General features: G+C 40.9%; 1 long non-coding RNA gene across 1 annotated transcript in view; it reads right to left on the reverse strand.

Moving 5' to 3' along the window:
• Positions 1-644: 644 nt before the first annotated feature.
• Positions 645-25,524, reverse strand: part of LOC107514329 — a 392,292-nt gene continuing 367,412 nt past the window's right edge. The window contains exons 4-5 of the long non-coding RNA XR_004953371.1: positions 2,392-2,842; positions 645-2,295 (exon numbers count right to left, since the gene is read on the reverse strand). This is a non-coding gene — a long non-coding RNA (uncharacterized LOC107514329). The remainder of the gene's footprint in view (positions 2,296-2,391; positions 2,843-25,524) is intronic.

Genomic DNA, 25,524 nt, shown 5'->3' on the forward strand with positions numbered 1-25,524 from the left:
TCACTTTTATCAGAAAATTACTGCCTTATATTTTAAAATAATATTTCATTAACTGAAAAGAGATTTATAGAACTAGAAAAATAATAACTAGTTTTCAAGATGTGGGAGGTTTTAACTTTGAAAAATTCTGCCATGCTGAGAGTTCAGAGAGAAGGGTGTGTGTGCATATGTGTGCGGAGCCTGCATCTTCACACTCTTTACAACCAGGTGACACTGGAGGAGCTGGGAACCACACTTTGGGGATCGGCTTAGTTACATCTGCAACCCTCTCTCCTACCATTTCAGGAGATCTGTTTTACATTCAAGTGGGTTTCAAACTCCCTAAGGCACAGTTCCTCTTATCCCTGTCATTATTCTTTCCAGATCCGAAAAAAAGAAAATGCCAGATTAACTCAAGGTTTTCACTCTATTTTGGGATACTTGCTAAAGATTCAATGTATAACTTTTTTTTCTTTTTATTTGAGCTAATTTTTTCTAATTCCAATAGTTCTTTTACTTGTTTATTTTTTACCCCTTTTTTCCTCCATGAAATGAAAATGAGATTGCTATTCTCCTCTATCAAATTAGCATGAGCAAATCCATTCAGAATTTAGGTCTCCTAATCTGAAAAATTGTAAGATTTGAAGGAATAAAAATGGCAGTTACATTCCATGAATACTGGAGACGAAAACCCCATCTGCCATGAACACATCATGATTATCCTTCTAGAAGCAAAACATTTTATAGAACCTTTCAACCTATCGGGATTGCAGGCATCCCGATAAAACCCCCATTTCCCAGTAGAGTTAGGAAGCATTCATTTGTACTTACATGATGGAGAACAAATCACTCGGGCGGGCTTTGGGGTTGTCTGTTACTCCTCAGTAGCTAAGTAAAAGCTTTGGAAACAGACTCCAACTCCTCATCTCTCAGATGATTGCAATTTGTAATCCAAACTCAAATAGAATTTATTGATATGCTTATCCTGGGTTGTTTCTGGATCGAGAGGATGATAAGGAAACCAGCAAAATTCAGCTGTGTATAGTCACTGGGATGTTAAGGACATTTATTTTTTCTATTTCTTCTGGATTTTAACAGGAATTGAATGGTATCTTCAAGGATCAAATTGTCTAAGAACCAATGATAGGACCAAGCCTTCTTTAGGGAGCACACTTCACTGTGGTCCTCAAACCTCAAACGTGAGGAAATTAGCCTAGATAATGGGAGAAGAAATGAATCACAAAATATGGTAAAGAATTCTCCCATAGAAAAAGTTCTTGGTAGACGGACACCTGGCATAGCTCAGGCATGTCTTCATCACATCCTCTATGTCTCCGTGCCCTCCTCATACTGTATGGCCATCTTAGAGACTTCACATTGTGTAACGGTCACCATATTTTGATAACATTTGTTCCTTTGAACAACTGTCCATTTTGTGCAAACAGGCCCTTGATGTGTGTTATGCAGCTAGTTCCAACTTGGTGTATCCTTAATTCCCTCCTGGTCACTCGCATGGGCAGTCCAGATCCAGAAATGTCAGAATGTTCCAAGCAAGGTCCTTCTTCCAACACCATTGTTTACCTGCCTGTCACTGGAAGCTTCCTCGCTGCTGTTGAAGGTGCTTTGACTTAAGATGGCCATACATTAGGCCACTCTCCTGTCTCCAGGTGCACTCTGCTTCTGCCCCAGGGCAGGTGAAACGCTTCACTACCATGCATGCACTTCTCCTTCCCACAGAACTTCTCCCGCTCTAATGGCATTTTAGGTAAAGTTTTTTTCCTCATCTTCTATTCCCATGTCCATTATAGGTTTGTTCTTCTGAAGATGGGAAATCATACTGATGAGAGAACCACTTCCTTACAAAAAATGTCTCCCATAACCTAATTATTTATAAACACATCTTTTTGTCCTAAAAAAATAATAGGCATTTCTAGAGATGATTTTAGATTTGGCATTTCATCCTGAAGGAGGCCAGACTTGCTTTAGCAAACTGAACAGTCAGATGCTGCGAGCTAATTCCCATTTTTTCCTTCGTATTTTCCATCACGTAAATGATGAATTGGTGGCTCTAAGTTGCCTTCGGACAGATCCTGGGTGTCTGGGGAAACGAGAGGCTATGAAGTGCTTTGAGTTCTCTAGCGAAGTGTGGATGGTGAGGCCCCTTCACCAGGGTGCGCTGAGTCCTCTTCATTGTTGCTATCCCACTGCCTGTAAAGTGCTTAAAAACATCGACTGCATGAGCCCTTTGATTTGGTTTTGTTCTTTACCTAATAATGCCTTTCAAGGCTGTGTCTGGTCAGTCTTCTTTGTGCATTTCTAAATAAACAAGAGAGAGAAAAAAATATATATATATATATACACATACATACACCAGAAACTAAATGATGAAAATGCTTCGCCAGCTAGCCTAACCTTGCACATGCATCTCAAGGACACTCTGCGTGGAGACCAGTACAGTGAAAGGCCTTCCTGGGGCAAGTTATTCAATTTGGTGAGCTTGGTGTGGAAAATGAAAGAAGACAGGATTCTTTGAAGGTGTGGAGACCACTCAGACATGAACAACCACACTCCAAAACTGGTTGGAATAAGTACGTGTTGGTTATGAAGCACTGGAAAAACCGTGGGAGAGTTCACAATGAAACGGGGGAGAAGACAGGTGTCCCAGGACATTAGCTCATAGTATCTGCATCACATGCGCACCAATGAGGACCAAGGATCCAGAAGAAAGGCTTTTATTTCTCGATGATGTAGACCTGGAGGTGGTACCTGGCCACTCATGCCTCCAAGACTGCAGCTTTGTGTTAGTGGCTGTACCCCGCTTGAGTCCACTGCAACTGGGCAGCACTGTGGCAGATGGCAGGGCCTGCAGAGCAAAGATCAAAGATGTAGTAAGTGTCAGGATGTCATTTTTGGTAGGCAAATTGATGTTTCTTCTTTAAAAGGAGATTAAGTTGGTAGTAATATCTTGTCCCACCATAGAGAAAAGGCATCACAGAATAAGAGTAACTACCTGAATATCATTTTTTCAGGCCTAATGATGTGTAAATAAACAGACATTACTGAAACTTTCAGAGTAATCACAGGTTCTTGTTATATCTATGACAAAGATTAAAACATTTCGGGCAGGGCTGTAGAAATTCATAACCAGAGAAAGAAGGATCTTGCTTAGGTAATTGTGTGGGATGCCCATCAAACTATGAAGAGCTCAGGAAATGCAAGAAAATAAAAGACGGCAAAATTATCATTGTTCATAAGAAGATCTGGGATGACTATCCACTAAATACGCCATCCAAGCAATACCCTAGAAACAGAACAAAGAACCAAGTACTAGAAAACAAACAAACAAACAAACAAACATATAAGAGGCCCCATTTAATAGAGCAACAAGAAGAATAAAATACGTGGAAATGATTTATTAGAAAACTTTAAATGTTCCCGAAGGCATAAAATAAGTTTGAACAAATGAAAAGTAAAGTACATTGTTTTAAATAGGATGGCGCATAAATCACAGAAATGCATGTTCTTTCTGCTAATCTATAAATTTAATGTGATTCCAATAAAAACAATAAAGGATTCTTGGGTGGGGGGAGAACAAGATAAGCTGATTCATATGGAAAAATAAATGCCAAAGACTAGCTAAGAATACTATATTTTAAAAAGCAACAGGGTTATCAGTCCTAGAAGATAGTCAAACATATCATAAAGACATAAAAACTTATTGCAGTATTAGTATCAGAAGAGACAGATCTGTGCCAGTTTTGAAAGTCTAGAAATAGACCCAAATACATATTGGAAGTTAGTATATTATGAAGATGACATTTCAAATAAATGAGGGAAAAACGAATTATTTAATAAGTAGTGTTGAAATAACTGGGTAACCAGTGGTTCCATCTTTCACCAAGTTAAATTTTAAGCAGATCGAAATTTTAGACATAATAAGTGATATCATAAAACTAATAGAATAAATAATAGTATATATTTTAAAAGATAATATCAAAGTGAGGTCTTTGGAACCAATGAAATCTGGTAAAAGATTGATTAACCTGGTTTTACAAATACATAACATTTGTGAATGAAGCTGCCCACCCACAAAAAAAATTGAAAAGATAGAGGACCACTTGGGAACAATACTTGCAAAGTATATCATAAAAAAAGTTAACTTTCTTAAGATGTAAAGAGCTGTTACAAATCAATAAAAAAATTTAACTCAGTTGGAGATGTTCAGAGTCTATAGGTGGGTTAGGTCATGAAAAGGAAATGATTTGTCAGCATTTGAAAAGATGCTCAGCTTCACACAGAGAAATGTTAATTACAGTTAAATCATGGATCAGTTTCACCCCTTGGATGATAAATGTACTGACAAGGGCATAGAGAGGCTGGTGGGAATGTAAATCAGTACAACTTCTTTAGAGAGCAATTTGGCAATGAGCCTTAAAATTTAAATGCTTGTCAATGTCTAACAGCGATTTTACACTTAGAAACTTGTCTCTCAGATATCCCTGTGCATAGTTTTCATTTTTTGTTATTTCAAAATATTGAAAAACTAATTCAACAATTGAGAATTGTTTAAAAAAATTATAGTTCACTTATCCAAGGGAATTAATCTATGTCATTAGAAAGAAAATAAAATGTCTCTTTAAGGATTCTGATATGGCTAGACTTTGAAATTAAAACTCAGGCAAGACATGTGTTATATGTAATATGCTATCACTTGTATATGAAAATGGAGAGGAGAATAAAGATACACTTATTGGCTTGTATATGGTGCACATTCATCAAATACCTCTGAAAGGACACATGACAGACTAGCATAACATCGGATACATCTGGGGAGAGAGGAAGTGGTGTCTAGAACAGAGATAGCTGAGAGAGACTTGTTTTCACCATCTCCCTAGTGAGATCTGCACACTTGTTCCCTATGACTGGCTTGGCTTTCGTTGGAATGGCACATCCACTGTGTTTGAAGATGTTCCTCCTTGCTGACTTTAGAAATCAACTTGGACTGTGCTTTTCCTGGTGGTTTCCATATCTTCCTCTCAGAGCATTTTCAAAGGAGATGGAGCCACACGATGGGTTTGTTCGGATGCTGTGCTGCATGGCGCTCCACGATGGAAGCGGCACAACCCTTTCAGGGCAGGCTGTACGCGAGGGCTTAGAAGTCCCACATGCAGAATACATGGAGGATGGCCTCTCTTTTAAAAACAGCATCTCTGGGCAGCACACTAATTAGTCTTGGTGAGCAATTTTCTTGTAAACAATTTTATAACAGGCCAGTCTCCTCCCTGTGCCTTCTTATTAGCTGGTATTATATGAATTTAATGTCTCATTAGTATGACCAATTACTCTACCATAATACTGTGCCATTTTGGTCTTTTATTTACCTAGATGGCATCACCACAAAGGTTTTTTTTTTCTGACAACCACACTTCTATTTTTAATCCTACCATAATTCTCACAAAGCCTTACCTTCAATAATGCAAAAGCCATTGTCATACACCTCATCAGAGGGTTGTGAAATATATCCATCACCTGCTTAGGGGTTTGTTCTGAGGAGGAGGCTCAAAGTTACTTCCCAGACATCCACTTTCCTTCTTTTTAAAATTAGCTGAACTATGATTTTTGGCTGGGCACAGAGCTTCAGTATTTCCCGGTGTCCCTTGCAACTGTGTGCCGCCATATCGCCAAGTTTTTTTCCAATGAAATGTAAGCAGAAGTTATGTGCTACATGAGACTTCTGAACAGTTTTGTTGAAAGGAAGGTGTCTGCCTTTTTTCTTTCCCCACTTCATAGTGCCACCTGGAAGATAATTTGATGGCCAGAGCACCAACAGCCACTTCAGACCATGAGAGCGAGGGCCACCCCCAGAAATGAGAAAACAGAAATCTGGAAAGAGTTTGATTTCTGTAGACCATGTACCCACCATACCAGTCTGCACCCTTTTGTTTTCTTTCTTTTTTATTATTTTATTTTTAGATCTCTATTACTTGGCCCTAAACCTAGTCATTATGGATAAGAACTTTTCCTAATGAATGTATTATTAGTTCCCTCCCCAAGGCTAATAGTTTACCTCAAGCTATTTATTAAATTAATCCCAATTTCCATTTTTAACAGAATGAATCAAAGAGGTTTCCTAGCCCATGTTGTCTTCTCACCAAATATGCACAGTTGTTTTTGATTCCTTCGTTTTTCCCTACTGTGGTTCACATGTTTTTCCCTCTGGGAGAAATCAGACAGAATAAACTACCAGATATGAGAGTGTTCCCTGTCCCCCTCAGCACCTTCCCTCTGCTCTTCACAGCTGATCTCCAGGCCTTTTTCTTTCCCCTCCTGTTCCCAGACTTCAGCCCTAAGAGAGGGCAGTTTACTGCAGCTCACATCAAAAGGTCTACATCATTAAATCTCCATGGGGAGCGCTGGTTGGTGACAGTGAAAAGACCCAGAATTGAATAGAGAGATTCATCCTACTAAATTTAGACACGGGCTCTCTATATTTAGTTTGGATCTCAAATAGGAAAATTTTCAGCCTGAAAATTTGTAGATTAAATAAGAAGTAGAGCTGTTTGCTTTGTCCTCGTACAGAATTCAGGCTCCAGCGACATTATTAGGTATAGTGTCTCAGCAAATGCCTACTTAGCATGGTAGAGTCCTGGGCATTGTAGTGTATAATCCCCCTCATTTTGGTGGACTTAATGTCTACAGTGGATGGCCATAATAAACTAACAGCAACAGTAATAGGAACTAACATGTACTGAACTAAGTGTGTGCCAGGCCAGGCATGCTTTGCATCCATGACTTCACCCAATCTCGCCACAACACAGCTGTAGAACTACATAAACTCATTTCACAGAAGACAGCACCAAAGCACAGAGAGATTAAACAACTTTCCCAAGGTCACACAGCACAGTGATGGAGCCAGAGCCTCATCTCTTATACTGGAATCACAGCCTCATCTTTTACATGCTCTGCTCAACTGCCTACCTATTCAGAGAACTCTCTCTGACCTCCCATGAATTACATACAGTGAATCCTCAGTATTCTAAAATTCCATATTTATAAATTCATCTACTTGTTAAAATGTATTTGTAACCCCAAATCATTCATCATAATATTTTTGCAGTTATTCACCGACATTCGAGACTTCTAGGTCTAACAGGGCAATGCTCTACCTTTCTGTTTCATCTTTCATCACATTTTTGTACTTTTTGGTAATTTCACTGTTTTAAATGGCCCCCAAGTGTGGTCCTGAAATGCTGTGCACTCTTCCTAGGGCCAAAGGTGTGATGTGCCTTACAGAGAAAATAGTGCATTAGATGAGCTTCCTTCAGGCACAAGGAATAGTGCTGTTGGCTGTGAGTTCCATGTCAATGAATCAACATAACATATTAAGTAAGGTGTCTTCAAACAGAAATTCACATAAAGTAGCATTACATATTGATTGGCTGATGAAAATGTTATGACCAGAGGCTCACAGGAACCCAACCTTGTATTTCCCTAGGGGCAATGGTTCAATATTTGCTAATTCAGGAATCATGGTGACTTTAAGAACATAACTATTGCAAATAATGAGAACTGCAGGTACTTTGCAGCATGTTTGCAGGGAAGTTGCAACCTCATTTCTTCTACCTTCAAGTTCTGTTTGCTTTCTCATCTCCTCTGCCCACAGCAGATAGGAGTCATTGGGAAAAAAAAATACTGCTGTTTCTTTTACAGGGAATTGTGAGATGACCAGAGCTCTACCCTCACTTTCTACCACCATTTGGTCTGTGAGCTATGACTAAGGATCCGTGACCCTTCCTATCTGCCCTGTCAAGGAGCAGATAAGAAAGGGGCCTCAAGCAGGAGAGTAGGGTGAGGACACCAGTAACCTCAGTTCCCAGGTGGCCTTGTGATTTTCTTTTAGGTTTTGGGACTTCCTGTGGTAAGACTGGGTTTTATGTCTGACTCTAAACCAAGAAATAAAATTTCAAGCCAAAGAACAATAGACCATCCTATCTAGCACAAGACAAAGAAAGGAAGCATTCCTGGATTAGGCAAGAGTTACTCTGGATGCCTAACATGAAATATCCACTTCTGAAGACGCAGTACACGGGGGATACAGGGAACACCAACTCAACAATAAATGGGTGCAGCTAAATCTTCCACTTGCAGATTCAGGGCTTCCCTGAACTAAATGTAGAGGCAGTACATGCAGTGGCAGCAGATAAACTACAGCATCTCCTAATGCGGGGTTCTACAGGCAAGTCTGCTTTACAAAGGGTCCAGGTTTTGTACCCTCTTTGCCTTGCTCTGGCAGCATTCCATGGCACATGGGGGGAAAAAAAGGCATATAAATCACTGAATCATGACACTGGCATGGTATGAGCGGAAATAAAGACTTTTTAGGGTAAATTTTTAATCAACATTGCCATTTGTTTCACGGGGAAATCTGCGGGAGGTTGACATTGCTGAGAACTGCAGAGCTAGAAAGCGGCAGAAGCAGCCTGGACGGAACGCAGCATCAGGACCATGGCCAGTGCTCCTGAGGCTCCATCCCGACCCGTCAGACAGGCATGAAATGATACCAAGGGACCTGCTATGGCATATTAACATGTTTAGAATTATTAAGTAGGTTGTTAAAATTTTTCTTTTTTACAGGTGGATATAGTCTCTTCTGAACATTCTAATTTAACTCCTAAAATGCATCTTTCTTTTATAAACTTTTTCTCAACTAATGCTCAGTATTTTCTTTAGAGTTTTTTAAAGTTAAGTTTATTGTGGTAACATTGGTTAATACAATTTTATAATTTTCAGGTACACATTTAATTTGACATCTATATATTCTATTGTGTGTTTACCACCCAAAGTCTAGTTTCCTCCAGCTACCATATATTTAATCCCCTTTACCCACTTTACCCTCCCCCTACTCCCCTATATTTGACCCCCTTTTACCCCGTCTATCTCTCCCTTCCTCCCCAACCCCCTACCCTCTGGTAAAATGCTCAGTATTTTCATGGGCTGAAATAAGGAATGGTAATTGCTTATTTTTTTTTCTCTAAAATAGAGTTTGCTCGCCCTTGAGGTCAACAGAACTCATATTTATTCCATTTCAAAAAATAAAGTCCATGAAAAACCTTTAAAAAGTTCCTATTGTAGCACAAAGTGATGAGTGTCTTAGCTAGGAGCCAGGGAAACTAACCCTCTCAGGGCCATTGAAGGAAGTTCCCCAGAGAATGTGGTGCTGAGTCTGGCCTGGGTGGATAATGAGAAGTTGCTCATAGACTGGGCATGGGAGCCCAGTGTTGGCAAAGGTAGGACTCTGTGAGCCAAGAATTCACCATGGTTCTTTTGGGAAATAGCACAAGACAAGGTTTTATTCAAAATGAGTTTTGTTTTTTGTATAAACACAAGAAATAAATCCTAGTATGTAACACAAACAAAATACGGCTTAGGTGGAGGGAGGGGAAATCCAATAGAAGTTTTTGTAAAACACTGGTAACTAGAGATGCCTGGATGAGGCCATACCCTGGAGAATGACAAGGGCCATACCTACTCCAGGAACAGGACTGGGGGGACTGGAGCTCTTCTGCCCCCCAGGGATTTTCATCGAGGGCAGTCAGTCAATTCCCCTCAACTTACCTTTCCCTCTTCTCCCATTACTCCCTGGAAATGAAGTGTCAAATCCTGGAAGACTTGGGAAAAAATTGTTCACCATTGTAATTATATCAAGCCTTGTGTAAAAGGAACCCAGGGTTGTACCAGGTGACCTCAAGCCCTGAAAAGAGCTGATGTACCAGAAGGGACACTGACCTATGCTCACCCGATCAGCTACTGGGGTTTGGAGTTGGCACCGGAAGTTGTGGATATCTGCCAAATGAAACATGACAGGAGAGCCTGGGGGAATTTATGCCATCACACATAGAGGAAGGAAATGGGGAGAAGCACTGAGGAAAGTGGGAGAGAAAGAGCTGCCTGTGGTGACAACGTATGGGGGGGGCACGGTTCTTTGGAGAAGTGCCACATTCTTAAAATAAGCACACCCCCCCTACACACACTTCAGTACTTAAACTGCCTACAAGTGTTATTTGCAAGTAAAGATTCTTAGCACAACTCTACCTTTTCCCTGAGCATCTTCTTTGGACAGCTTTGTGCTGTGCATGAACGTGAGGATGAATAGGTGAGGAATGTGTAGAACTAGCCTGGCCATAGTGTTCAAAGTGGCCTGTCTCAATTTAGAGCACAGAGGAGGTCCCCAGCCATCTTAGGTCTGGGGTCAGTGGAACTCACAATGATCAAGCCTTTACGAGTAAGGCCCAAAGTGGTCCATTTTTGACTGTGCACACAGCCCACCACTCTGTGACCCAAGGTCCTAACATCCTTGGTTGAGGGGATATGAGTTACTCAATTCATGATGAACACTGATTTATCTGTAGTAATAATGAGAAAGAAATCAGACCAGGGCTGGTTTTGGGAAGCGACACAGTGTCAAGCTCCAAGGGGATCTTTTTTCATAAAGATGGCCAGCCTTCGCTGGGATGAGGGTACAAGTGCTGTGAGACCCTGGGGAGCAGGTGCCTTGTGTGAGAATGAGATGCTAACTCAAAGGGACCCTGTTTTCGCTTGGCCTTTTAAGTGCCAAAAGAAAGAATGAGGCACATTCTCCTGAGCACTCAAGGAGCTGTGGTTCAGGTTTGTTTGATGCATTTCACAGTCATCATTTCTTTAGTAGCCCTGACAAGAGTTTCTTTTCAGAGAATGATGTTCTTCCTTTTGTGCCTGAGAAGAAGGAAAAAAACTGATAGCCCACTGGCTGAAGAGAGCCTTCTGCATTCACCCTTAGTAAAAGGGGTTAACACAAGCACAGGCTCAAAATCCACAGGGCTTTGTATCAGCTATCTATTGCTCAATAATGAATTACCCCAAAACATAGCAGCTTAAAACAACCTTGTATATTATGCAGTTTCTGCGGTTCAGCAGTTCAGGTGTCACCTAACTGGGTCTGGTTCCAGGGCTCCCAAAATGCTGCCATCAAGGACTAGCCAAGGTTGCAATTCATCCCAAGGCAAAATGGGAGAAGGATTGGCTTTAAACTCACTCATGAGACTATTGCTGCTCTAAGTTTCTCTGTAGAGCAACTCACAGCATGGTGGCTTGATTCATCAGAGTGAGTCAAAGAGTGAAAGCAAGATGGAAGTCACAGTGATCTGTGACCTATCTTGCGTCAATAACTCCCAAATGGACATCTAAAGCCATGCCCGATGCCCCTGAGCCCTAGACTATATTTCTAATTGACCATTTGATATATCTACTTGAATTTCCAGTAACCATCTTCAATTTAATGAACCAAAGTAGAACTCCAGATTCCAAAGAGACTTCTGATTAACCTAAGAAACCCTGTTTTTCTACCCACTTTCTAATATATGTAAGTAGAAATGCATGTATATCTATGTAACATATGTGAGTAGTCAAATTTTACAATAAAATAGGGGAGGTGGGAAAAGTTTCTTTGTGCTGGTTCCCTCTTGGCGCAAGAAGCAGATGTTTCAGAGTCAGATAAAATAGGTTTAGACCCACACCTTGCCCTTCCTAGTTGTGTGCCATTATGTAATTTATTACCTCTTCCAGCCTCAGTTCTCCATAATTAACGTGGGGATAATAGTAAGACCCACCTCGTAGGGCTATGATAAGGGAGAGAGAAGGGGTCCTGTATGCCCAGGTTCTTCCATGGTCTTGGAACCCAGAAAACATTATTCCTACTCCTTGCCATCCAATTCTCTCTCACTCTTCTTCTCCACTCCAAAGCTGCTCCCAGAAATGATTTGGGAGTCTTTGCTTTCCTTCCTAAGCCGCACTTTCTCATCTATAAGGATTGACCATGCATCACAGGTCCTAGATAATCCTTGCTTCAACTCACTGCATGCCAGGGTGTTCCTAGACCATCCTTCAGTCCCAGGTGCCCCCCTAGAGGGGCAGGGCCAACCAGGCTAAGAACCGTCTACCTAAATTTTCTCTCAGGTCTTTTTCAGCTCCCATATTTCAACACAAATAATGCTACACCCACACTCATCATACTGGAAGTCAAACGTCTGTCTACTAATGAGGCTGAGAAAAAGGTCACTGGCTACCACACAGACATCTTTAAAACACCATGTGAAGTTTATAGTTGTAATCACAAAACACCTGGAATTGGCTGCTGTTCTTATTTCTGTGTCATAGATAAGAAGCCTAGAGCACTGGGATAATTTACCCAATTATGCAGTTAGTTATTGATGCGCTGATGCTTTTCTTCAAATAATGTGTATGTATTTTTTTGGGGGGGGGGCTTTCTTTGTCTCTCTCATTTATCACATTCCTGGCTAGAGGCAGATATCCCTCCTATAAATATTGGGCCCTGACCCCCTGGAAGTTTCCTTCCTCACTCAGAAGCCAAACTGTTCACACGGCTACTTCACAAGGAAGAGTGAGCTGATGTCAAGAACCAGATAATTACTGTGGCAGAAAATGCTTATAATTTAATTGAGAGGAGACACAGAAGACCCTTTCATCCTATGAGTAAGTTACTCTGCATGGAATGTGCCCCAAATGTAAATGGAAGGCCTAGCACCTTGCTAATTTCCAGAAATTCTCCTGCTCCACAGCCTCCCTGGGCCAAGTTCAACACTCCCATGTCTGGGCTCCATCTGGTCTCTGCTAATGAAAATTGGAGTGTGGGAAGTGAAGATGTTTTTGAAAACACATATTCAGGTGGGGTTGCCATTGATTAACCCTGCTTTATGTCTCAGTCTCTCTCTCTCTGGACCCAGGTTGTGTGACTCATACCTGGCTGCATTGTGTGTGATAGCTGTGAAGGCTCAAGTGCTATTCGGGATATAGGGCCCTGCACCGTGTGTGCTGTTGGGGAAAATACAGGAGGACGAGCGTCGCTGGGCTATTTATAAAGATAATTGCTGCCTGCGAGGGTTCTAGACATCCACTTGTCCACACCCCAGGAGGAGCGGGGCTCTTTATCATGTCTGGACTTAATAAAGGATACATAATGTGGGCTACATAGCTCACTACAATGTGTCTCCTCCAGTAATCCTCTGTTTCAATTTTCTGCTTTGTACTGTGTACACAGAAAACAACCTCACGAAATAGCCTCAGAAAATGCTGCTCCAGTTTCCCCTTCGTGAGGACATGAGGGAAGGTTCACAAAGACACCTTTTGGCTTTAATTGGGTGCAAAGTGGTGCTGTGTTGCACTAGCTTAATGGTCCTTAGGGTTCAATGCATGTTTGTGAAAAATTGTAATTTTATCAATATAGAAAATATGTTTCAAATGGTTTCTCTTCCAGTGTTTAGATGGTAACATGTCACACATGGCAGGGAAAAACTTTTTCTAGGGCGTCTTGAAGGGCTGGGAAGTGATGCAGATCCATATGGAAGCCTCTCTCCTCAATACCACAGGAGGAAACCAAGGCACAGGTAACCAGGGTCATGATGTGTGCCTGCTGAAGCCCTCACGTGTCCACCTTCACTGTTGTCTTCCTTCTGGACATTGACCGAATTGGGGCTGTGACAAAGCTGTTAAACCACATGGGTTGATTTGGGGACATTTATAGCCTCCTGGGGACATTTATAGTCCCCATCACATATTTGAATACAAGCACAGCTTTAAGTCCAAAAGTTGCCTTTTTTTCAGGCAAATATATTTTGAATACCCAAGGTTGAGGAGAAACTACCTAGTTTTTGAGGTTCCCCCAAAGAGAATGTCTCGGATCTTCCAAACTGACGGGATTTGGCACGGGTTTCCTTCCTGTTCTGGGAACTTTTCTTCATCATGGTGGGGATTTCTCCCCACATCCCTCAGTTGTCCTGCTCCATCCTGTGCTTCACAGGGAGTGGAAGCACCCTTCCTGCCCCCACAATAACCCTCTGTCACTCAGATTACCGAATCCATTAACTCATCTCCCTGGCTTGGCATTCGCACTGGGAGCACCGTGGTCCTTTTACTCTAAGGACATTGGGTGTCTATACAGAAAAGTCCTGAGAGCTGGCATTTGGTAGAGCAATATAGCAAACTTGCTGACAGCAATTGCATGCACCCTGTTTCACTGGGACTTAGTCTACTCTAGAGAGAGCTTTCCTTTCAGAGTGTACAATGAACTCTATGTTCTGAGGGCCATTTGGGTTGTAGCAATTCCAAAGAAATGATGCACTAATTCCAGTTAGAACAATGGATTGGGCTTGTTGGAACCAGAATGGAGTATAGGGTGCAATCGGTGATGGGTGGGCACCCAGTGAGCGCTGGGACAGTGGTTGGGGCGGGCCACATTCATCTTCCTGATCTTGATCAAACAGTCCATAGGGAGACAGAGCTCCAGAAGTGGCTGGAACCAGATTGAGGAGACTCACTGGTGCCAGGAGCTGAGAATAAGCAATCGAGTCTTACACCCGTCTTTACAGGAATTGAGTGGGCTGTAGCCCTCTAAAAAGCCTCCATGAATGAGAGCGTTTCTCCAGGAAAAAAGACTTCTTTAGTAAGTGTAAGGCAATGTTCAAAACATCAATTTTCAGACCAGGAAAGCAGGTATTTGATGATGGTTATGCTTCCAAAGTTGTTAAAAAATGTTTCATAATAAATTTGGCCAATCTTTAGCCATCTTTTAAATCTAACTGTTAAACTCTTATTTTAAGGGGACGTGTCCTAGCTGACCATTGCCAGGATAATTGGTACTCCTCCATGAATATTTAAGAATTGAAAATGATACTGAGTTGGTCTCATGATGACTGAACCCTGGAAAATGTCTCCTAGATGGAGTGATTCTTTCATTCCAGGTATATGTCTTTTTGCATAAAAATATGTGATTTTTGGGGGGGAGGGGACAGAATTTACCTTTGCTTTTTCTCTGAGGGCTCTTGAAATTAAGGCAAGAAGAACAGGGCTGAGCTGATTTCCAGCATAACTCTGATTTGTTTCCTCTGAAGAGAGCTGCTTTTTGCTGAGGCTGAGCTGAACAGGCACAAATCCAGAGTGAATTTTCCCACATCCCTTAAAGAGTTTCAAAAGTATCTTTTAGAATGGGTTTGTTTTCCTTTCAAGGGCTGTTGAAATATTTTCAAGAATCATTCAGAAAGCCTTGGAGACACCCCAGGGCGAAGGGGGCCGTATCCTTGGGAGGCCAGCCTCACAGAGGTGAACACTTTGGAGCCCTCTCTGTGCACCTGAACTCAAGGGACTTCTCCCTCTAGCATCTTTGTGGAAGTGGCCCCCCAACTCTGGTGCCTCCATGCAGCTCTCCCACACTCCCTGGTGACTGTGTTACAGTCTCCTCTTGCCTACATTTCCAACATCTCTCACCTTCACACTTTTAGCTTGCTTCCCATTGCACCAAGACAATTGTACCGAAGGGCTTACAGGTTCCCATCACCATCTCTACTGATCTGTCCATCTGTTTTCTTTCTGTCCCTGCTCCTGTGACAGTCCCATTCAACTAGAGCCCATCTCCATGGCCTGCTTAATACACCCCCCGCCCATCTTCCCTACTCTTCTGCTTCAACTTTTCCCATAAGCACAGGACATGTGATTAGAGTTCCTGTTTATAAAAACCTCTCTCAATCCACATGCCCCACACCTCCAGCTACCTTTTCTATATTCCTCTTTTTTATAGAACTCTCTTAAAAGCTGTGTGTATGTACTTCTCCAGTTCCGTCCGGCCCATTCACCCATTATCCACATGCTCGACTACCCCTCCCCCCGCCACCCCCGCCAGCATGGATTCTGACACATCCCAGTGCCCTCCAGGTTGTTTCAATGGTCAGCCCTTCTTCTGGGTTCCCCAGCTCACGTGCCCCCTTTCTTCCCTGCCCTGACTTCTGCGGTCTTCTTTCTCTGGCTGCTCCTTCACAATCTTCTTTGCCAGTTCTTCCCCATCTCTGACTTCTCCACCTGGTGGCAGCCAGGACGGGTCTTGTACCTCTCTCTCCTCCCCATTTACAGCTACTCCCTTTGTGACCTCACCTGGGCTCAGCTTCACATCTAGTCTATAGGCTCACATGTTTACTCACCAGCTCACGAGTTCAATCCAAAATGTTAAACATTTCAACTTGAATGTCTGATGGGTATCTTAAGTTGACTATGGGCAAAACTAAACTATTTGTTTCCCAGGATTCTCCTATCCAAGGAGGGGGGTGTAGAAAGTGAGGGAAGGAGGGAGAAAAGAAAGCTCTTCTTATTGCCCAGGTGTCACATCTTGGGGTCATCCTTAACTCTTTTTTCTCACCCCTCCCTCCATCCTCTCAGCACATCCTGCTTGCTGGACTTTTAAACAAACTCAGAGATCTTTTAACTTCAGCATCTCAACCACAACACCCTGTTATCCGGACCAGCACTCCCTGAACGGAGTTATTGCCAAGGCCTCTTCTTGCGCTTCTGCTCCCACCTTTGTCTACAAAGTGATGACAGTGATGCTTTAAAGTGTGAGTAAGGGCAGGTCTCTCTGCTAAAAATCCCAGTGTCTTCCTTTCTCACTAAAAATGAAAGCCAAAGTGCATCCTGTGACCTAAGGCTCCTCCTCCTACCCGCTGGTCACCTCCACTCACTGCCATCCTACTGGCCTCCTGGCTCTTCCTGAAATCTCTTGAGCCTCAGGGCCTTTGCACTCACTCTTCCCTTAGCCAGAGATCCACCTGGCTCTCTCTGCAGCATCCCCTCGGCCGAGAAGCCTTTCCTAACCAACTCACATAAAACTGTGTTTACGACCATCTGCTGTATATCTACTTGTTTGTTTATTATCTATCTCTCCCTTTTAATTCAATAGGGTGTTGTTCATTGTAGTATGTTCTACACTAAAAGTGCGCCCAAGTAAATCCTTCAATATTTGTTGAATAAACAAAATATTTGTAAAATAGTTCATATATTTCAGGTACTCAGTACTAGATATTACATATTATTAAGGAGCTAATAATTCATAGGGTTTGATAAGCATCACACATCCATCTGGTTATATTTAAATAATTAGCAACCTAATATTAGATAATAGGAGAAGAATGCTTTCTGAACCCTGCCCGCCCCCCAATAGGAGACATATGAAGAATATGTAAGTGGTGGGAAGGTTTATATTTTAAACTGTTTTATATTTAAATAGTTAAATATAAACATTTAGGTATTTTAAAATTTCCCTTTACATTAAATTGCAGTTAAGTGGCAAAAGAGGGAGGAAAGTTTTAAGCAGTTCATTGATCTAAGAGCAAATTTTCAGTCCTTTTAGCAAAATATCTATGGAGCAGAAGTAAAATAAGAAAATATTTCAATTAATCCAAAGTCAGATTTTTAAAAGTAAAATATTACCCTTTTTTCCCAAATATTATCTCGACACTAAAACACTGAAAACAAAACAAAGAATGATCTGTTGATTTCAAGACACCTTTTCTTTCAATCAGGGCAGAGCTGTTGGTGCAAAGATGCCAGAGCTGGGTGCGGACCGGGAACTCTGCCTAAGGGCAGCCTTGGTGCGACACCTCCCCTCTTGGACCTCAGTGTTCTAAGTGGTCAGTACAAAGAATGATGTCTGCCCCACGGAAGTGAGAGCCAAGAGCTTATTGATATGCCTAGCGCAGAACAGGAAATGATAACTCCTTTTCGATTGATGCTATAATAAAATGGAAGACTTTCCAAGAATTTTTCATGGCAAACCCAGGGTCTATGATCAATGTTATCATCTTGAAACCCATGCACTCAGTTCAACATATTTGTGCAGGAAGCCAGGCTCGAGGGCTAGATTACATAAATGTAAGGCTGTTAGTTAGCAACTTATAAAACACGTAAGCAACTCTGATGTGCCAAATGTACCCAGGGAAAAAACAAAAAACCGATATGTGTATTAAGCTACCCCGTGATGAAATATTGGCTATTCATTGCTGGGGGTATGGGACCTTCTGTATAAGAAAGAGAAAAGGCTCCTGGACAACCTCACAAAGTTATCCAGAAAATAAATAGCAAAAGTGAGCTCGATGCTCATTTTACTAGCAGTTCCCAAGTGACAGAAATATAAAGATCACTGTTGAAGCAATTACAGAGTTATAAGGGAGCCAAAGACCTGAAGGGGTGTCGACCCTTTCTTAGTCCCTCCTGCATCTAGTAGGTGGCTCTCCCTGCCCTTTGGGGCAGCTGGCCAGGCTAGCCTTATGGAGGGCCAGAGAAGGCAGCTCATTTCACCCCCTACAGAATCAGGCACTTAGGATCCGATTTTCAAATTGCCCTCCCTTTTGCATCTGCCTTGATGTTTTGCATTTGTTTGAGGCTTGCATCTGCTTCTAAACAATGAGCAGTAATTTTAAACCTGTTTAGCACGCATTTAACCCAGATACTTCTTTTGTGACCATTTCACTTGCATCTGGGGTTCAGTGCAAAGAGGTTGTGAGGAACAAAGCAAGAGCAAAATGGTATCAGCCAGCAGCTGCACGGGAGGGAGATCAGCACACCCCCCCAGAAAGCCCACGCGCAGGGCACTCTCTTTGGTTTCAAAGGCACCACCACCATCAAGTAGCATGCTCCCGCTCTTCAGGGTGAGGGCTGCTTCCTATGACTGATTTTTATGATCTGAGGTTGCTCACAGGTTGTGAATTCCCTCCCCCTGGGGCTTGCTATGGCAGGAAGGAAATTGCCTCAGTGAGGAAGTGAAGGAAACTCTCCATCCTGTGGATTGCAATGGTTTGGGCCCCATAGTGACAGTGGGCACTTCTCACCAATGCTAATGAATAGCTTTCTTGGCAGGGCAGGTTAATGCTTTCTGGGGTTGGCAACCAGCAGATAAAAAGCCTGCAGATCGAACAAGAAACTTTGAGGTCCAGGAAGGAGCTGGCCAGCTGTTGGCTGGAACAATTATTTATTTCTCACTCACTATCCTTAAAAATGCATAACACATCTTCTTTAATCATTTATCCATTGATGGATACTTAGGTTGTTTCCATATCTAGACTATTGTGAACAATGCTGCAGTGAACATGGGAGTGCAGATATCTTTTCAATATCCTGTTTTTGTTTCCTTGGGATAGATACCAAAAGCGGAATATTATTCAGCCACAAGAAGGAAGAAAATCCTTCCATTTGTGACAACATGGATGAACCTTGAGGGCATTATGCTAAATGAGATAAATTAGAGAAAGATGAGTATTTTATGATCTCACTTACATGTGGAATTTTAAAAAGTCGAACTCATAAAAACAGAGTAGAATGGTGGTTACCAGGGGTTGGGGGTGGGGGAATTAAAGAGATGTCGGTCAAAGGGTACAAACTTGCAACTAGAAGACGGATAAGTCATCATATCTAATGCAGAGCATATGATTAAAGTCAACAATACTGTTTTATAAACTTGGAAGTTGCTAGAGCTTAGATCTTAAATGTTCTCACCACAAAATAAAATAACAATTACATGACCTGATGGAGGCGTTAACTAATGCTGCAGTAGTAATTATATTGCAATATATTCATAAATATATCCAATCAATGCACCTTAAACTGATACAACATTATATGTTAATTATCTTAATTAAAAAAAAAGAAAAATATGTCAATTTTAACTCAATTTATTAAAAGGAAGAAAATACACACACATGCAATTCCAGGTCAACTTGATGGTTTATTCTAATCTTGTTTCCCAAAAGAAGGGAACTGATGGAAAAACTTGTAACTGAAGCAAACTTTCCATTTCTGGCTTTTGATTCTGTGTACCATTCTAACGAGATCATACCATGACAACCTGAGACCTGTGGGGGCCTCCAGATGGCTCACACGATTTTGACTCACTCAAATGACAAAGATTTTTGGTTCTAAGCCCTTTGTCAGGGAGGTAGACTCCTCGCGGAGGTCCCTCCCCTCATGGAGCTGGGTCTGTCCAGCTCTGTGTACAGGTCCTTGTTCCATAGACACCACTTGGGAACTCCTGAACACGTTTGTGGGGTCTTGGAGACCTCTAAACAATTCATGGGGGTCTCGAAGTTAGAGTACTTTTTAAAGCCAAATTTGAAGATGTGTTCATGTAAATTTTGATTGTTCTTTCTCAAGGCATCAAAAATGACAAAATTTTTACAATCATAAAAATCATATCACATTGTTTGATATGGCAGTGTGCTCCTTATTCACAAAGCCTGACTAAATGAAGAGTTAGAGATTTATAATAGACCCATATTTTGTTGCTGGATGACAATTAGAAATACGGGGATTTATCGTGACGCTGTTAACAGAACTTTGTGTGATGATGGAAATGTACATCTGCCCTGTGCCATATTATGAAGGCCACTAACCAGGCATGGCCACTGAGTGCATGAAACATGGTGAGTGTGAATGAAGAACTGAGTTCTTAATTTTATTTGATGACTAATTTAAATCCAAATTTAAATTTTAAAAGCTGCACATGGCCAGTGGTTATTATATTGGATAGTGTTGATTAGGTTCTTTTCTCTTTTCATTTATTGCTCCATACATACTACCCCACCACACACACATAAAAACATGCAGAAATAAACAAACACTCCCACACAACTGTAGCACTGACTCTTGAGAAAATAACCAATTTTTATAACTAAAAAATTTAATTTTCATTCTGTAAGTTTTTTTCCTCAATTTTCTTTGATATAGCATAAAAACTGTTCCTAGAAACTTGGGATGAAAGAAATGAAACCCATCACTATCAATTCATTACTTTTACTGATGTCCTTAGGGAGAGTTTTTAATTTAGATATTGTTTCTTTAAAAATGCTATCCTGTGGGATAACTATACATGCCTTTTTTTCAGGAGCCACAGGTCAATATAAAGGCAATTAGCAATATTTTTATCCTTTAAAAATGAAAGAATACGTTTTTAAAAAAATATTTTTTAAATGATAAACATTAGAAGATACAATTTATTTGAATTTTGGCATATAATGTTAAAACAACCAATTGCCGTAGTAATTTATGTTCATCAAAAAATCAGTGTTGTTGCTCACTATTTTATCCATAGCCCTCGGCATGGAAAGAATTCAGCAAATATTTGCTGTTATCTTACAGCACTATTTGCATGTTGATGTCAGCACTTTCATCTATTTTACCTGACTGTTAATATACTAATTTCTGCATCAGTAAATCAAAGTTAGGACTTTCTCATGGAGTGGTTGTAAGATGAGATGAATTAATAGATATGACGCAAACTGATATTATTGATATTGTCAATATCACCTCCTGCCTAGAACAGTGGGATTCTCCAGGGCTGGGGCTGTGTCCTATTCGTCTTTGTATTCTTACACAGAATATGTTTGTAAATGACTAAACAGATTCAGGGAAAAATGAATCAATAATGGGGAGATGAGAGAGGTAATGAATGGAATATTATAGGGAAGGCTAGGTTTCCTTGGAGGTCTTCAGGGAGTAAGTGGTTAGGGCTGGATTCTTTTGGTCAGCACTATTGACAGTTTGGCTGGAGAAGGCTTTGCTGTGGAGCTATTCTGTGCATTGTGAGGTGTTAGCAGCACCCCGGGCCCCCACCAACTCAATGCCAATAGTATCCTCAGTCCTAACAATCAAAAGTATCTCCAGATATTGCTAAGGATTCCTTGCAGGAACAGTTGAATAATATTGTTTTTGTTAGAGCTCTAATTAAAAAGTTCCATAGATTTTGAGAGTCTATCCTAACTCATTTTTTGTTTGTTTTAAAATGCTTGCAGAACTGAGAATTTCTAGGAGCTATGTGATGTTTGTGGTAGAAAGACCTAATTCAATGGCTCTCACCCACTAACAGAGATTTCTCTCTGGGAATGAGATTAGGGTTGATTTTATTTTCTTCTTTGGGATTTTAAATATATTCCAAGTGTCCTACAGAAACAACTCCATAAAATTTTATTTTATTAACATAAAATGTATGTTATGCATTTAATTTATTAAACAAATTACATTGAGAAAGAATCCTCTTCTTCTTCCTGTTCAAATCCTTTAAGCATAATATAGTTAGACATAGTTCATGGGGTCATACAGATGTCACTATAAAGTAATAATACTTATGCTATAAATATAAATATAAAAATGAAAGCAAATGCCACCCACACATCTGAAACGATGCACATTCCCTGGACTCTTCATCTTGCAGAAAATGGTTTTCCCAATAGACTCTGCTTCTGCTTTGGTTGAAGTGCACTTCAGAGTGGCTGTTGCATTCTACATCCACAGAGCTTTTTAATGTGGTTGTTGAATTAATGCATAATTTTGCCTAGTACTGGAGTGCAGAAAGAAGGGACCAGCTTTAGTGCTGGATTGCTCTGTGCTCGCTTGAGGATTAGCAAATACTTATTAGTATGAGGTGAAAGCCAGGCTCATTACCGTGCCTTTAGTTTGGAAATGATGCATAACAGCAGCAAGCACAGACTTTGTGGAAGCCAGCAAACACTCCGCGAGATGTTTCGGGGATGCTTGGGAGCCAGAGGACACTCTTGGATTTTGGCCCTTCTTCCACGGTTTGTATGTGGTCAATGAGGGTTATTTAAAAAGGCACAAGGATCGAAGTTACCAAATACCAGGTTCCAATGATGTCAAAGAAACGTAAGGAGAGAGCACATTGGAAAGGGATATTGGACAAAGCTGAAACTGGCTTTCAACAAACCACATTCAGATCAACCATTTTAATATCTACAAGATGCTATTTTTTCCCTTGTGCTGTTAGACAACAATTATTCCTTAAACCTGAAGAATAGGTTTCTTAAGAATGGTATAAGAGACAAAGAGGCTCTTCTTGGAAACACTGCTCAATAATAAGATAATAAAATGTTTGAATGCCGGTGTCATCTAAGGCTGATAATAACATATCTCGTACTTCTCTTATTTTATTTTTTATAGGCCAGATAAATTAAATTAAACTAGCTCCTTGCTCAACAGCTTGAGATGCATTGTTAATAACAGCTTCTGTTCTCCTTCAGTAGACTGGCTCAGGGGTGAATGTGTGTGGAGTTTTCCTTCAGGAGTTGGGAGTGCTCGATTGTAAACGCTAAATAGAGGTGGCATGGAGAAAAAAGAAGGAGCTGTGCATTTTGCAGTAGTATTGGGAATGCTGGCGATGCCCAGACAGGAAGTAGTGAGTGAGCCTGGAGTCATCGTGATCGAAGACCTTCCTCGGGCCAGCTGGGCATGCGTGGTGCGGGCAAGACTACCTAGCCCTGAGGATGCCTCGGTCCGCAATTCCAACACCAGCTACACAGCATTTAAGTGCAGCCCAGCCAAGACTTCAAGTTAACAAACTGTTTAAAAACATCTTCACTTCTCATTGGTAAACACCGTGTCTACTAATATATATTGAGAAAATTAGTGTTTTCATGCAGTGTTTTCTGGTACATTACCTAAACTCAATGCGCAACTCACACTTGGCGTTTCATTGCTAGCTAGCATTGGATCGCAATGTTTCACCACCAACTATGGGCGTCACAGCAATAATTTGACAGGCGATAAAAAGAGAATAAGCTCTTTGGTGCAGTTTTTATAGTCTATTCTCCACGGTCTCAGTCATTGGAGTGGAAGAAATGAAGACGTACAATTTAACCAGTATGTTTACATGCATCCAACAGATATTTTTCTTTTGAGATTAATTGAATTACACCTATAAAATACTTATATTGTATACTTATCAGTCCTGAGATGGTTTTGAACAATTAGGGGAATATGTTTTCATTAGTAATAAAAGATAACTACGCAGCTGAACAACATTGAACAATATCCTACGAACAGAATGCTCTCTAATAATTTCTGCAAACGTACTCTTTTGTGATACTCCATATAAAGCATAACTTTACTGAAGTATGTTAATTCTAAAATCTCGAATTTTAAATGTAAAACAATCTTTTATCAAAACCTTACATATTATGTACTATTAAGGCAAGACATACATATAGTAGATAAAGCAATGGATTTGGTGGGGTGAAATTGGCCTAGGATTTTTTTCTTAGTTTTGCTTTTATAAGTTGTTCTACATTGGCCATTACCTAGCGTCTCTGAACTTCAGTTATGCCATCTGTTAGTGATGTGTTGGGGTCAGAGAAGGACTGGAACTGAGCAGAGAATCCTCATAGAAAATGATACTTGGATGTGAATTTAGTTTAGGTGGGATGTAGGCAGGATGTCCTGGTAAGTGTTTAACAACTGGCTCTCAAAAAGAAAGAAAGAAAGAAAGAAAGAAAGAAAGAAAGAAAGAAAGAAAGAAAGAAAGAAAGAAAGAAAGAGAGAGGTGGGGGAGGGAGGGAGGAAAGGAGGAAGAAGGAAGGAAGGAAGGAAGGAAAAACAAGTGAAAAACCAAGAATTTCTCTCTCCCCCCTAACCCCCTCCGAAAGAAAGAAGGAAGGAAGGAAGGAAGGAAGGAAGGAAGGAAGGAAGGAAGGAAGGAAGGGAGGGAACTGCCTTCAGTGTAAATACCCTGATGGTTGATTTCAGGAAACCAATGTGATATTGTTGACTATAGAGCTAAGAAAACAGTGCACAGGGCTGGCTCTCTTGAATTAGTGCAAGCCGCTTCCATGCCCCACTGAACAGAGTGTTGTAGTCTCTTGCCCCCACAGCAATGACACCCACAGCAATGTTAGAGCAATTAATGCAGTTAGTGTTGTTTTACATGTTCCAATCAAAGCAGGAACATTAATTGCACGTAATATTATGGCTTAACATTGATTTCTGTTTTACAGTATATAGAAATAACATCGATCTTTATAGCAGTAGCTACAAATATAAATATAGTACAAACATCATTTTGGCATTTAAATCCATAAACATTAAATTTACTCTCAATAGCACTATTTATGTCCCTTAAAACATTTTTTGAAAAGTGGACTTTTTGATTTTAATTGTGATGGGTCTATGGATGTATTATTATTGGGATCTAATCTCAGAAAATTGAGAAGCTCTAGACTGGAGATTCCTAAGTTTACTTCCATGATGAGTATTTGTACATTATATTACATAAGTAATATTAATATACAATGTCTAGAACTGGGCGCATGCTATTACCCAATAAATACCTAGCCACCCCGATCCTCTAATGTCTAGAAGAGACAGTCGTGATTCAGGGTGCAGCTAGTGCCTGCCCTTCCCCATCTGCCATTCTTCACTCCTCCAGCCACATACACCAGGAATCGGTTGACTTGGTTTCAGGTTCTATGGATAGACATCCCCAGCTGACACCAGGGTAAACAGTATCTCCTACTTGCCCAGGTTACACAAAGTCCTAATTGTGTCAGGATTGCCAACAGCACTAGGAGCTAGCTCACAATAGATGGTAATAAATGGCATGGACCTACATATATTAATACGCGGCATAAATATGATGAGTGCTGAGTATGTACTAACTTGTAACTGGTGAATTAAGTGAGAATTGAAGCAATGCATCAGTTAAACAGAGGCTGTTTGTTAAGTATCTACTCTGTGTCAGAGTGTAAAGATAATTTAATTCACTGAGCACATCTCTAGAGATCCTATTATGTGCAGCCATTTTGCAGGCCCTCCATATATAGTACGGATACCTCACACTCTAGTGAGAGGGGACAGACAACGAATAAATCAACGCTCAGGTCTCTGCGCAGTACA

Source organism: Rousettus aegyptiacus, unplaced genomic scaffold, assembly GCF_014176215.1.
Source record: "Rousettus aegyptiacus isolate mRouAeg1 unplaced genomic scaffold, mRouAeg1.p scaffold_m13_p_11, whole genome shotgun sequence".
In the NCBI taxonomy this organism is placed as follows: domain Eukaryota; kingdom Metazoa; phylum Chordata; class Mammalia; order Chiroptera; family Pteropodidae; genus Rousettus; species Rousettus aegyptiacus.